Source organism: Bradysia coprophila, unplaced genomic scaffold (genome assembly GCF_014529535.1).
Source record: "Bradysia coprophila strain Holo2 unplaced genomic scaffold, BU_Bcop_v1 contig_538, whole genome shotgun sequence".
NCBI lineage: Eukaryota > Metazoa > Arthropoda > Insecta > Diptera > Sciaridae > Bradysia > Bradysia coprophila.
Genome location: NW_023503785.1, coordinates 1,168,081 through 1,183,117, shown reverse-complemented (window position 1 = coordinate 1,183,117; position 15,037 = coordinate 1,168,081). Strand labels below are relative to the sequence as shown.

Sequence of the window (15,037 nt, the reverse complement as noted above, 5' to 3'; positions counted from 1 at the left end):
GGGAAGTTTGTACTTCGAGCCGAAGGCGAGGAATGCATTTCAGACGCCTCAACAATAAATTCCCCAGCGAGACAGTACGGTGACTTGTTGTCTTGCGGCCAGAAAATTTCCAACTCTTTTTTTTTCAACGTGCGCTTGTAGTTCGTTTTATTCTAATAAATATCGATGTTCCTGACACAGCTGTCACTCCAAGCACTGTTGCTTGAAATGCGTTGATTTTATGTAGCTCAGGTGTAGCTCAAGACTATCTGAGGCCTGTTTTGATGTCTCCTGGCAAAAACCTTTCAAGCCATGTGCTTATCCACCCCAGACGAAATGGGTCCGACTTTGACAAGTTTTTGCGCCGCATATGCCTGACGGATAGAAATTCCACTGCTATGACCTATAATTTGTTTTGTTATACAGTAACTGCACATTTTTTGGACTTTAATTTAAATCCCTCGCACTTAACCTTCAAATAGAGACAGACCCGATGGGCTTTGTTGTTTTCGTATGAACGAATGACCACTCTATAACTTTTGCGTTCTTCAAAACCAGATTCCGTTGCGTCGAAACTCGAGGAAAACTAATATTTCTAGCAATTTCTTTTGTTGTCTCCTCTGGATTTGAGGAAAGATTGATGTGATTTGATGGCAGTTCCTAGAATTCCATCACTCCGAGGGTTACTTTTCTTCCCAGTGTTTGGAACTTTCTTCTGGACTTGAGGGACTTGACAATTCCATCATTGCGAAGCTAGAACTCAAGGAAAAAAAAACATTTTCGTCAGTTTTTTTCTAGTCTACTCTGGATTTTTAGGAAAGATTGAGGTGTCTGGAGGTCAGTTCCTAGAATTCCATCACGCCGAAGAGTTCATCTACTTCCCAATGCTAGAACTCTAGGATGGTGAGTACTTCCATCAGTTTTGTTTAAGCTTTTGTCTTGATTTAATCAACGTTTGAGGTCTTTGGAGGTGAGATCCCTAAATTCTATTATTGTATTTAATGGAAATTCGAAATATATGACATAGCAGCTGATTGCTGCGACAGAAATCTTTCGGTTTTTTTTTCAAGTCAACTGAGACAAAAATACTAAAACTCTGGAATTTGCTGCCTCTGAATCAATTTTCAATAAACTCAATCGATTGTCCAACCGTTCTTTTTTTGTATGAATAATAAATTCTAATTCATCGCAAACTTCTGGCTTTCATCATTAAAATCACGTAAATTCTTTATTATGCCGTTCAGCACTAAGAGCTGAGAATATGAAATAACCCTTAAGCTGTAAAACGGAGCAGTCATAACACAAAACATTCCACCGGGAAAATATATATGACACATGGTTGGGGATTTATAGAGCAATCTGTATGGCGCAAAGATGTACAATGTGCAGAGGATGTAATTAAAGCAAATACTCCCCAGGCTGCAAAGAATTAACGCGCATACATTCATTCCTATTCTTCCCTACAAGCTACACTCCAAATTCAACAGTTCTAACACTGACGAACGTATTGTATTCGTATAGTATATTATAGGAAGATAGGATGTACGTACCGTAATAAATAAATAAAAATCAGAGCGCTCTGTATGCTCATCTGAAAATGAATAAGAGGTGAACATTACATGAAATCCTTGAACTTTGACATTTTTTTGTGTGCCATCGGTTATGAATGGGTATAGGGTGGAGAGAGAGGGGGGTATATTCCAACAATAATGAAGAAAATTAATTTTATGTACAAATCACGCAAAGGAAGCACAAGAAAATCAACAAAAACAGATCTATAGAAATATCACAATTTAATAATACCAGTTCGTTGTCGGCATACACATGGTGGTGCACCCAGCTTATTATATTGAAAAGTTCAGGTGCGAAATATGGGTGGTTTATTACCTGTCCGAAAAGCAAGGAAGGTGTTTTGTTTCGTCTATAGATCGAATAATAAAGTGGTCGTAACACATTTGAAAATATCATGGTTCATGATGAATCCGTGTCGTTGACGGTTTACCAAGTCATTATAGGTCGGTGGACAAACACTACTGTATAATTTCCTGCTATAAAGCAGCACACCGACGACGACATTGGTATATATTCAACAACAGCTCATGAGATTTACTTTTATGTTAAATGAGCTTGACAACAGGTCGTCGATTAGCTTTTATCGAATGTGGTGGCATAATAGAATAACGTTGGACGGTATTTTATGTATGGCATACCCATTAGTCAAGGGTAATATTTTCAGCAATCGATTGATTCTGTGTTAAGTGGGTTGAGAGTATCATGAAAATTCATAAATATATCGGAACTTTTCAACGTTGTTTCATACTCAAAAAGTTTAACTCAACGAAAGAAACACAATGAGAGTTTTACCTTTTCGAGAGTTTAAATTAACATTTTAAGAGGCTACGCTGCTTTACGATTTAGAGGGAATTTTGATTCGTCTACCAGTGGTAGACGAATCAAAATACCACCACTTTCTTATACAGTGGAAATTTACTGGTATAATAGGGACAGTTCACAATTTACGTAACACCAGTGTAACCAATGACGCCTATGGATGCCAATAGTACAATAGATGAAATGGTGCGACAATACATACCAGCAATGAACTGCCAGAAATCTAGAACATTTTCTGCTGGCCATACAAAAATTAATCCAAAAATGAATTCTCTGTAGTCGCCAATATATGTAGATGGGTTTATCGGCATATGTTACGTACTATTTTCATATATTGGTAACGTTTTGCGTCTATTGGTGACTATTGTCGTCTATTGGTGACTATTGTCGTCTATTGGTGACTATTGTCGTCTATTGGTGACTATAATTGGCGTCTATTGGTGACTATAATTGGCGTCTATTGGTGACTATAATTGGCGTCAACTGGTGACCATTGGTGACTGTTCCGAGGAAGAACTACGCGGGAAAATACTCAGTGAGGTGGATTTGTTATTGACGCCAATAGCCGTCAATAGATATCACCGTCAATAGACGCCAATAGCTACCAAAAGCCGTCAAAAGTAATCAATAGATGCCAATAGTTACCAATGGAAGTAGTGTTGGTTTCCAAGATTTCCGGGAGCAGTAATAACCACACATTGCAAACTGAACAAAATAATTTATTAAAAGGCGTCCGACTGATATAAGTAAACTGAACACTTAGTTACAACTTAATCAAGGCATACTGATTCCTTTTCAACGTCTGCTAGATCATAAGATTGTAAATCTAACAAATAGGTGGGACAAGACTTGCTCACGTAGTTTTCCCCTCGGGAACGTTGTGTGCTGTAGATATAGAATTAAACCCGTTCGGTGGAGAAGAGAGGGAATTACAAAATTTACTTTGATATCATCTAATTCCAGAAACTTGAACGTGCAATTCCATTTGACCTCGAACGTCGATATTATTCAAATTAAATTCCTTTAGTTTAGTCATATGCAATCCCTTTCTGTCCCTGCTGAGCAAATTTTTACCGCAACTTCAACGATATAATCCATTGACAAATTATCAAACTTATGTGATCTAAATGCCGAAGGAATAAATTTCACCAGAAAATCGACATGAAGGCCCTTTTACACCATTAACGATGATAATAATTCATATACTACATTGCATAAACTGCATCCGTTGCAGACTGGAATACTTTGGGACAAGTATTTGACGAAAGCTGATGTGCATACATGCATACGTACGTACAGCATATCTGGCTCGAATTACATATTCTGAATGTGCATTTTCTGTTTGAGGGGTGGTGGGTAAAGTACATTGTTTGTAGACGGAGAGTTGCTAACGAATTATTGATGTTTTCTGCCTGTGTGTTGTGTTCTATGTGATGCTTATACATTTAGGAATATATGCACCTTCAGAAGTCTATATGGTAGACCACAATCATAGGATCCGTATATACATATTGTCTTGCGGTAGTGATAAAATTCGATGTTCGGAACGACTTAAAACATAGCGAATCGGTTTTAAACATTTTGCCTGGAAATATTGTCCCATGCATTACGTATACATTGATGGGACGAATCAAATAAATCAACGTTTTGGATAGCGATACGCCGTAAAGTAAATATTTAGAATTTTTCTGACGAGGTTTCCATCTACGACCCGATAACCATAATAGAGTTTCGTATAAATAGATATTGTATATGTGCCTCGCCCACACAGGCGAAAATTAATTTTTAGCCCCGTACGAAGTACTAAGGGGCTTATAGGATTACGGTGCCGTGTGTAATTGATGGAATTCGAAGCAGACGGTAAGGACAAAGTGTTTGCCAATGTTCATAGATGACGAATCAGCAATAAAAATTTTGTCTGGACGTCTGTCCATCAGTCACGTCTTGAGTAAATCAAATAAGAATTCAAAGTTTTTGTTCCCTGAAGGGTAGTCGAAATAGTGAGTTAGGGCCTTCTAAGTGTTTTAAGGTCTTTTGGTTATATCTACGCCAAAATAAACGATGGAAATGTAAATAAAACGGCAAAAGATATGTATTGTCGATACCAATCCAGGAAAAAAAAGTTCATTCAAATCGGATGAGTGGGCCGTGAGTTAGGACCCTAGAAGTGAAAGGCCCTAAGTGTATTTTGCATATAACTCGAGTAAATTTCATCCGATTTTCCTAATTTTTGTTTTATTTGAAAGGTAACCGAACACCGAATAGAATGTTGTTGAAAAAAAAAACTTAAATTTGGTCCCTGGACTAGGTCCGCTACTCGCCCCTTAGTCTAATTTGCATATAACTCGAGCAAATTTCATCAAATTTTCATTTTTTTTCAATTGGAAGGTAATCGAACCCCTATTCTAGGTGTTTCTAGCAATTCTAGAAATTTCTAAGATGTACAAGTACACATTTCAAAATAGATAGATAGATATACGGGTTCGTACGGGGCTCAGTCACAGCAAACGCTCCGACTGTTCTGATGTCTCGTTTTCAATTCACACCTTCATGCACATTTTCACTTTCAAAAACGAAAAAAAAAAATATTCTAAAAATGTTCGAGACATTTCCGACTTGATTTCTTTTCGGCGGAAAAAAGATCATTTTGGACGAATGCCAATAAACAGGAAGTTCTGTCGATGAATTGAAATCATGTTTTTCTTTCAACTTCCATCTTCACACTCATTTTAATTACTTTACAGAAATAAAAAAAAAAAATTGAAAATAAAGCCTTTACGATGTGATGCGTTTAAACCATTTCCGTTTTACCATTTGTTGTTCAACTCTAATTGAATTGAGCATATTATCCACTACCAGTCTTACTTATTTGGGGATCTTTCACAAATTACTCACGCAGTAGGAACTCTCGATGAACTTACGAAGAGTGCGAAAGGGGTCGCCGAAATCGTTTAAGGACCCGTTTTAAGGGTAGTTTGAATTACATAATATTACGATATATCGGCAACCGACAAAAATCCCTAACGTTTCAAGTATACGTACATATCAGGGCAGTACACCAATTGTACAACGTGACTGTAAAATTTCTAAGCTATTTTAGAAATACTTTTTTCAATATTCATGCTCTTGTACTCACCACATTCAAAAGTTGAATTCAGAAAGAAAGGTATCATTCAATTCCATACGATAGTAAATAGATCCCGTATTTTATGTGATTTGTCAAAGTACTTGTTACATGTCCTTTAGTGCTTATGATGGATTGGAACGTGCTTCCGGTATCCCACCAGAAATGTGTTTGTTGGTTCGTCAATATATTTGTTAGCGTTGACATTCTTCCTGTCCTAACGCACAAGTATCATCTTTGCTCCATTCCTTTTCCCAAATATTTTTGCCAATTAGACACACGTTAATCTACGCGACTTTCAAATAAGTGACGTATTTTGTTTTAGCTGATCCACCCATTCAAACGAATGCATTTTGACGCCTTCAAAACGATTTTACCACTGTCATACGCATGAGCTGACACCAAATGCGTCAGTTGTTTCAAAGTCGCCGACTGTATATATTTTACAAAAGAAAGTTGTATGGCTACCCATACTGTCGATATGTAACTGATGTATTGACCACATAACAGGTTACCATTGTCCCTTCTTCTTTTTCTTCAGCATGTTTCTATCTACTGCCGGACGTAGGCATCCCCAATTCTCTTCTATTCCGAACAATCGGTTGCCACTTGTTGCCAATTTGTGCCTGCAATTCTCTTTATTCCATTATTTGATCTCTCTGGTGGTCTACCTTTAGGACGTGTTTTTGGTGGTGTCCAGTTCAGGAATTTTTTGGTCCAACGTTCATCCGTCCTTCTTGCAATATGTCCCGCCCAGCTACCAGATCCGTTGATTTGTCATTCTATCTCTAAGCGTAATTCCAAGAATATTGCGTTCCATTGCTCTTTGTGCCACTCTTAATTTATTTTCGGACGCTTTCGTTAACGTTTTCGTTCCATACGTGAGCACGGGAAGAACACGTGTATCGAACACTTCACTCGGTGATCAGTTCCACTTATCAAGAGGAGTTCCCTTAGTTTTTTGGTTTGAGTAATTTGTGAATGACACCAAACTGTTTTAGTGTAAACAGAAGAAAGGGATGAGGTACCTACGTGTTCCCCAATCCGTTTACCATTCCAGACGTGAAATGTGCTGTTTTTAATTTCAAACGAAAATGTTCACCGCAATATTCACTGAGATGAATTCACTAATTTTCTTTTACGTCATAAAACAGAAAAATTATTCGGAATCTCCAGTCTTTTATTCCATTTATTCCATGTTTTTGTATTCATTTATATTTTTAGAGTTCAACAAAATATGTACGCCGCCGCAAATTTTTCGACCGTGATGTACGTAAAAGAAAATGTTTGAAAATGGGTTCGCTTTCGTCATTTTAGCATATTAAACTTGCCACGTTGCGAATTAATTCGCGTCACATTTTCCTAGAATCACACGTGGGAAGTGCTAAATGAAAATTCATAAAAGCAAGGAGATATTTGGGAAAACATTTTCCTATTTGTTAACCAATTTTTCCTACATTTTCTCGCTTTTCCTAAAGAATTTGTTAAAAACATTGGAAAAAATGTGGAAGACTGTTTACCAAAAATGGTCATTCATTAGCACCTTACGATGTTAATACCTTACCTGCACATTTTTATTCTATTCAAATTTGTAATCAAGGCAATGTTCTGTAAGCAGGCGAAAGGATTTTGTCTAACACCATCCCGCATCGGAGAAAATTGACCGGTGCACAACTCTATTTCCAACCCATTTCTGCTCCGCAATAACGTTAAATGAATGAAAAAATTGTCCATGTCCACAAAGAGTTCACCAAAGTTTAGGTACTCCGTTTTTAAAAAAAAATCGATTTTGTCTGTACACCAACAGCATTACATTTTTGCTCTTGTGGGTACAACCTGCTAATTTATTAAAAATTACGTAGAGATAACTTTGCAATCAGATCATTTTGTCTCGACTAACTTTCGTATTTTTGATACTTTTGTAAACTAAGACAATGTCCTTGGAATCCATTAAGCGGTTGGTAAGTCGCATTTGTTTTATTTCTTCTTCTTCTTTTTCAGCCTGTTTCTATCCACTGCTGGATGTAGGCCTCTCCAACTTCTTTCCATTTCGTATGATACATTGCCATTTGCTGCCAGTTTGTACCTGCAATATTCTTAATTCCGTTTGTCCATCTCTCTACCTATAGCTCGTCTTTTATAAGGCCCAGCTCCATTTCAGAGATGCTATTCTTTCCATGACATGAACGACCCTGGTTTGTTGTCGAATCCATTGATTCGTCATTCTGTCTCTGAGTGTTATTCCAAGCATACACCGTTCCATGGCTCTTTGTGTCACTCTCAATTTATCTTCGGATGCTTTCGTTAAAGTAAAAGTTTCCGCTCCATAAGTGAGCACTGGAAGGACACAAGTGTCGAAAACTTTGCGTTTCAGACTATTATTTTGCTTTTGAAAATTAGTCTGAGTTTTCCGAACGCTGCCCATGCAAGACCAATCCTACGTCTTATTTCTGCAGTAGTCTGGTTGTTTTATTTACCAAATTAAAAAAAAATGGCACTGGGAGTTTTGAGACCACTCAGTGTACTCGTTCTATAACGTAAGATATATCGCTCGTTTTTTTTTTTTTGATTTTCGTGTGGCTAATTTTTGTAAAACATTTGTTCTAAAATTGGCCTCGATTTTTCTTTAAAAAAACTCTTTTTTGTTGGCACGTATGTGATGCTAAATTTGTCATTTTGTAGAACATGAACTCGCAGAACTCTGTGCTTCTTCCGTTACGGTTCTCATCTCAGACACTTGGACCATGAATGGAGCAGCACCCCACTTATTTTTCATTTACAAACTTTTCCTGATTTTCTTCTTCTGATTCCATTTTTGCAGAGCTGATTTCTCATTCGCGCGGCGTGAATAAGCTTATTTTCACCACTCAAATTTGGTAAGAAGATGGCGTTTTGTTGACACCTCTCTCTTATGACAGGTCAGGTGAGAAATTTTTTATTTTCTCAACTCTTGTTTCTCACAACATTAGATATTTTTAACGTTACGGTTTAGCAATGGGACATCGCAGGATCATATGAGTAAGTGTGAATGGTTCGTGTTGTGCTTGTGGATTAATGTAATTGAAATTAAATGATTGCTGCACCGATGGGACTCGAACCAACAATCTGCTCCATGCCGGGATGATGCTCTAACCAATTGAGCTTCCGTGCACATTTTCAATTTCAATTTTATAGAGTAACATTTGCCAATGTTAATTAATAGTGATTGATTTTGGTGTCCATGACGGAACTGCATCATGTATACGCTGAACACGAGTTTCTCTTTGCAACTGTCACTTTCTTTTGTTTTGGTTTTGAAAATTGGTGAAATCAATGTGTTTATTTAGTGGATAAAAACGGCCACGCACATTTGAAAAAATGTTTCACCTTAGGGAGAACTCTCATCTGCTTGGAACCGGTAGTAATAGGAAATTCGAACTCGAGCGACTTTGGGTCATCGCTTCGCTCTGCTGCCAACTTTCACTCTTGTTTGGATTTCTTATTTTCTTCCCTTGGTAAACAAATAACAATTATCTAAGAGATAGCCAAAATCCAGAGGTTCGGACCTTAAATAATTATGCCTAGAGAGGAAATTCGTATGACGAAATGTGGTCCCAACATTAGTTTGTATAAGATACACATTTCGTATAATTTTACACCAATTCATGTATGCGTTGACGCTATTTCGCTTTTGATGGTTCAATTTGCCCTCTTAATTAATAATAAACATTTCGTATTTCATGTTGAACCACATGTTTTACGTAATTTTAATCGAAATTTCCTCTCCAGGTGTAATTACTCGGGCAGTTTTTAATGGCAACGATCGATTCTGAATGTATGCCTCCAAAATGAACGGATTTTTTTATTTAGATCAGATCAGGCTCATTCCGAAACGTACAACCCATAAAAAAATTACGAAATGGCGGAACCATATCTTCCATTTTACACTCTTTTAAAAATATTACCAAGCATACAGTTCTAACTATCCGGGTTATACATTTAATTATACTAACTACTTAGTCTAAGCGTAATGAAATATTCAAGAAAATAACCGTGCACCTTCACTGGTTCTTAGGCCACCACATTCGACACAAACCGCACACTATAATGCAAGTATATTATTTAAAAAAAAAAACATAAACACGCGCCCATCGAACAAAAGTAAACACTAGCCGAAATTAATAGACGTTAGTGTTTTCTGTCGCCACCGGATATGAAATTAAAAAAAGAATTCTAAAAATAAACGTTTGTTTACTATGGCGTTGGTTCTGTGATTTGATATTATTTTTAGATTTTTAAATTTTATTGGTTTAGTACACAGAATAAAACATAAAAATGTTATCTACTTTAACGTGTGCTAACAGCTAAATTTGCCAGCAAACACATCGTGAATTGGTTACAATCGGGACTGGTTGTGTAAAGGGGCTACACGATTTTTATTTACAGACGGATTTATGAACGACACATTTGATTGATTAAGAGACTATAATCCATAGAAATAAATTGATTTGACCGAAAACCTTGAAACACTTCAAAATGTAGTTTTTGTGTAGTTTTATCATCCCTTTTTAGCTCCGTACGAAGTACAAAGGGGCTCATAGGATTACGATGCCGTGCGTAATTGATGGAATTCGACTTGTGACGCAAAATTTTTTTTGGTAAAATTTTGTTTCTAGAATTTCTTTGGTCAAATTTTTGCTGTTGCAGTTTTTGCGTACAAGCGCAGAATGCGTCACCTCCAGCGATATCAGTTGTTTTGGAAGTATGCACAGGGACTTGCGTCACTTTTACTCTTTTAAGTGTTTTTGACTGATTGAGTATAAATACACATAGGGCCTAGTATCGGCCTCAGTCCGAGGACCCAAATTTAATTTTTTTTAAACAATATTCTATTCGGCCTTCGATTACCTCTCAAATAAAACAAAAATTAGCAAAATCGGATGAGATTTACTCGATTTATGTGCAAAAAACACTTAGGGCCGAGTAACGGCCTTAGTCCAAGGACTCAAATTTAAAACTTTTTTTGCCATCAGTCTATTCGGCATTCAAATGAAACAAAAAATAGCAAAATCGGATAAGATTTACTCGATTTATGTGCAAAAAACACTTAGGGCCGAGTAGCGGCCTCAGTCCAAGAGACCAAATTTGAAACTTTTTTCGCCACGTTCTTTTCGGTATTCAATTACCTTTCAAATAAAACAAAAATTAGCAAAATCGGATGACATTTACTCGATTTACGTGTATTTTGAAAAGTTTTGAAAAGTTTTGAAAAATTTGAAAAATTTAAAAAATTTAAAAAATTTAAAAAAATTAAAAAAAATGTTAAAAATTTTGACAAATTTAAAAATTTTAAAAATATTAAATTTAGGAAAAAAAATTGAGGCGAGCAGAGCTTACCAAAAGCGAACAAATTTGTTCTACCATACCCATCCACACACACACACACTTAAAGGTGTTCTTATATGGGAACTTCGAGGAGCCCTAGCTCCGAAAAGAGGCCGGTTCCCCCCAAATTTTTTTTTCTGGAATGTCTTAGAATGACTACTAGAATCTACTCACAATATTTCAACAGAATCTAAAGAAGACTTTAGAAGATAGTAAACATGGACGGACGGACGGACTAACAAAGTAACGTTGGATTTTTAGACCCGTACGAAGTACTGGGGTCTTATAGAAGTCGAATTGGACTCCCTGAGTAAGGGGAAACCTATTGTGGTTGTCTAGAGATGCCAAATCCGCGAAAAAAAAATGTCCGTATGTCCGTCTGTAAAGGTATTTACAATACCGATCGACAAAAAAAAAGTTTATGGAAATCGGATGACCGACTCGTGAGTTAGACCCCTTGGTGTGAAACAGGCACAGGGCGGCAAGCAGTTTTTGCTTGTAGGTCGGCCACATTTGAACATATTTCGTCTGTTTTAGCTTTATTAGATAGGTATTGACCGTACCAATCAGGGAAAAAAAAGTTCATGAAATTATGTTCTCCGGAGCGTGAGCTAGGTCTCTTGGAGTGAGCTCTTATCTGGCTACTCGGAAGTACAGTGAACGTGGTGTATTTTGACAATATCTCGAGTAAATTTTGACCGAATTTCATGAATTTTTTTTTTGTTTGAAAGGTATTAACGAATGTAAAGCGTCGGTACTATTTCCGGTCTCCTAACAAAATGGCTGCCGGCGGCCATATTGGATTTTAGTAAAATAGAAATATCTTGGGAAAAATGATACTTAGAGAGTTTCTGTTAACATGGAAATAATTTGTTATGTGTGTGGGGTTTCAGGGATTCCATATACGGACATCTATAAATACCTATATACAGCTATATTGAGCTATATACAGGCATATAGAGCTATATAATAGCATATATTTATCTGTGAAATGTTTATTTATAGTGAAATATAGTTAAATATAGCGGTATATAGCTGTTTAAATAGGAATTTATGAAATTTGTCTTCGTACGGGGCTGTCTATATTGCCTCCGGCAATTTAGTTGCATATGATAACAAGGCAAAGAGTGGATAATGTAAGTGATTTTAAAGGGAGAATAGTTTTTCAGCAGAGAAGAAAATGAAGTAAGAGAAATGAAGAGTTTCACATTAAAGGCTTTAGATACGAATAGGTGTTTCGTACGGGTCGGCGCTAGCTATGTTTTCATTTCGTTTAAAGTACTGAAATTGACCAAAATGTATGGAAATGGTGCTTCTTGGAAGATTTTTTGCGTCGCCAAATTTAAAGCTGCAACTTGTGAACGTGTGATAGCTCGTTGAACTCGTACGGACGCCTATTTTTTTTTTAATGGTAATTTGGAGTCATTTGTATTTGAATTGTAGAACTTCAATATTTGCTGTATATATGGTTCTGCAGTCTACGACAAAATTTTTTTTTTGAAATTTTTTCAAGTAATAGGACTTGCGTCACGGGCGCTATGCTAACGCGCGCCCATGATAAATTAAAATTTTACGTCAATTTGAATACGTGTTACATTTGAAAGGAACGTCGTACGGGGCTTCGTAATTGCGCTATGCGCAATTTCTAAGATGTACCAAACATTTCATAATAATTTTACTTTAACTACATTTACGGGCGCAATAGGCTTACGGTCAAAGTAGGGTGACAGACGCACTAGGGTCACGTACGCAATAGATATACGGGTCGTATGGGGCTCAGTCGCAGCAAACGCTCCGACTGTTCTGATGGCTCGTTTGATGGGTATTTAAGAGGCGACAATAATGACTCATTTTTTGTACCTCAGATAAGTGATCATTCGAAAATACAGCTAATCTATTGTGAAGCGTCTTAATGTAATTAAAGTGGGGCTCTTGGAGGCAAAGGATATAGACACTGAAGGCGACGCAAACCATTACTGGATCAGATAAATTACGGATCACGACTTTCAGGTGACTTCATTTTTGCAATGTTCCCATCATCGTAGTTTCTTACCACCAATGTTGTTACACCTGCTAAGTTTGTATGGAATCGAATTCACCACCAGCTGCAACTCGACGCAAAAGAATTCAATATGCCTACAACATATTGATCGAAGTTAAATTCACCTGAAAGTGTGGATCCATGCGTAATTGCGCATCTGCATTATCTTCAGTATTTATTTACTTTGGGTGGAGGTGCATAAAGTATATAAATACTGACGGTAATGGATCACTACTTCCAGGTTAATTTGGTGTCGATATGTTGTTGCACTGCATGCATAGTGAATTCTTTTGCGTCAGTCAGTGGCGGACTGGCCCTATGGGCTAGGGCGATTTTCGAATGGCCTTTTAATTTTTATATGGATAAAGGGCAACGAAGACCTTTGAGCCAGTCCGGCACTGGGGTCAGTTGCTGCTAGTGGTGAGGTGAACTCGATTACATACAGGCGTAGCAGATGCAACAACAATAGTCTAACAAGAAAATACGATGATGGCAACATTCCAAAAATTAATTCACCTGATAGTCGGGGATCCTTACTTTCTCTGATCCACTGAGGGTTTGCTTACACTTTAGGTGTAAGCTGGCAGCACTATTAGCAAAGATCACGATATGTCAGAAATATTTGGAAAAATGAGATGACAACTCGTGATATTTGCTTTTTCATAGAAAAGTGACTCACTCTGCAGTGCACCTCAGGACTTGAGCCTCAAGTGCCAATATACTTTGATTGGAAGCATACTTAACGCAAATCCTCAGGTGTGTTTTATCAACAAAAAATTTACACAAAAGAGGAACCTACTGTTGGGAAAATGGTTTTAAAAAAATGTACTGAAAGAATTTAAACGGAAGAAAACCAAATCATCTGCCACTTTTGACGCAATTTTGTTTTGTAAAATTTTCTTTCACAAATTTTTTGGGTCAATTTTTTATTGATAAAATTTTTGCGTACGGCGCACAATGCGTCACCCTGAGCGATATCATTAATTTTGTAAGTAAGACAAAGGACCTGCGTCACATCTACCCTTTAAGGGTTTTTGACTGATTTATATAAACAGCATCATCACAACACTTGCATTTTGGCTGTTCTTTTTGCGCACTAATCAATTTAATCTGTAGCCATTCTCACTCATTCATATCAACAGTATAGTTGTTTGGCTTATACTTCAATCGCGCACATTTCAATTCTTTGTGTAAAAGTACCCGGCAGTTATAATTCTTACGGTCTACATTGCGTGAAACATTCCACCATAAATATTTATTATATTTCTATTCCACACTGAGTTACGCAATTCAGTTTTATCTCATTAATTATTATGGAAATTGCGATAATTAATCACATATTAATCCAGATAATCCGTTGGAATACTTGCGTTATTGAAAATAATGTCGGCTATTTTAGATCTATCCATAAAACGATGATTTAGTAGGCTCGCTCTCCGGGTTATTAATTAAGTTTGCTTAATTACGCCCGGCCACGTTGATTAATCTAATGTGATTTGATTTGAATTAATTTCTATTTTTATTAAATTATAATTACGGATGAGTACTTTAAGGCGCACAGAAATATATATTTTATATAAATACGAGAAGAAAATGAAACTAACCGCAACTGTGAGTACCACACACATCCTACGCTACAGTTGATTTGACCGAAAAGAAGTACCCACTTAAATGGAAATTGAGTGGTACATTTTATTCGGATTATTGATGGCTATCGAATGTATTCAGTGTTTGACGATAACCACTGATGGAACCGTAATTTGAATACACAGTGCCGGTTTAGCCCAAGGGCTAAGTGGGCTGAGCCCAGTATGCTGGAGTAGTTGAGGGCGCTAAGAAGTGAGTAACAAAACGTTTTGAAAGTAGAAAATTTCAAAATTTTCTCGCTCTCTCCGCTCGTTATCATTTACTTCCTGCTTAATGTCAATAGCCTACAGCGATGGAATACATAAATTTTGGGAATCATCTTGCGTTGACGGTAGGAAGAAAGTTACCTGAAAAATGGCTGATGTTGCGTGACATTCCTTTGCATAACAATATAATGCCGTCATGTTACTAACAAAAGTTCAAGCTAAAATACACGCACTAAACCAAAAGATTGTGCCGAATCAGCAACAGCTGAACTTCACCAGCTGATC

The 15,037-nt window shown here is 36.9% G+C and overlaps 1 long non-coding RNA gene across 1 annotated transcript; it reads right to left on the bottom strand.

Moving 5' to 3' along the window:
- Positions 1-360: 360 nt before the first annotated feature.
- Positions 361-13,540, bottom strand: LOC119083051. The gene is made up of 3 exons (XR_005088790.1): positions 13,468-13,540; positions 3,156-3,161; positions 361-372 (listed from the first exon to the last, which is right to left on the bottom strand). It is a non-coding gene; the product is annotated as an uncharacterized LOC119083051 (long non-coding RNA).
- Between the last annotated feature and the right edge of the window lie 1,497 nt (positions 13,541-15,037).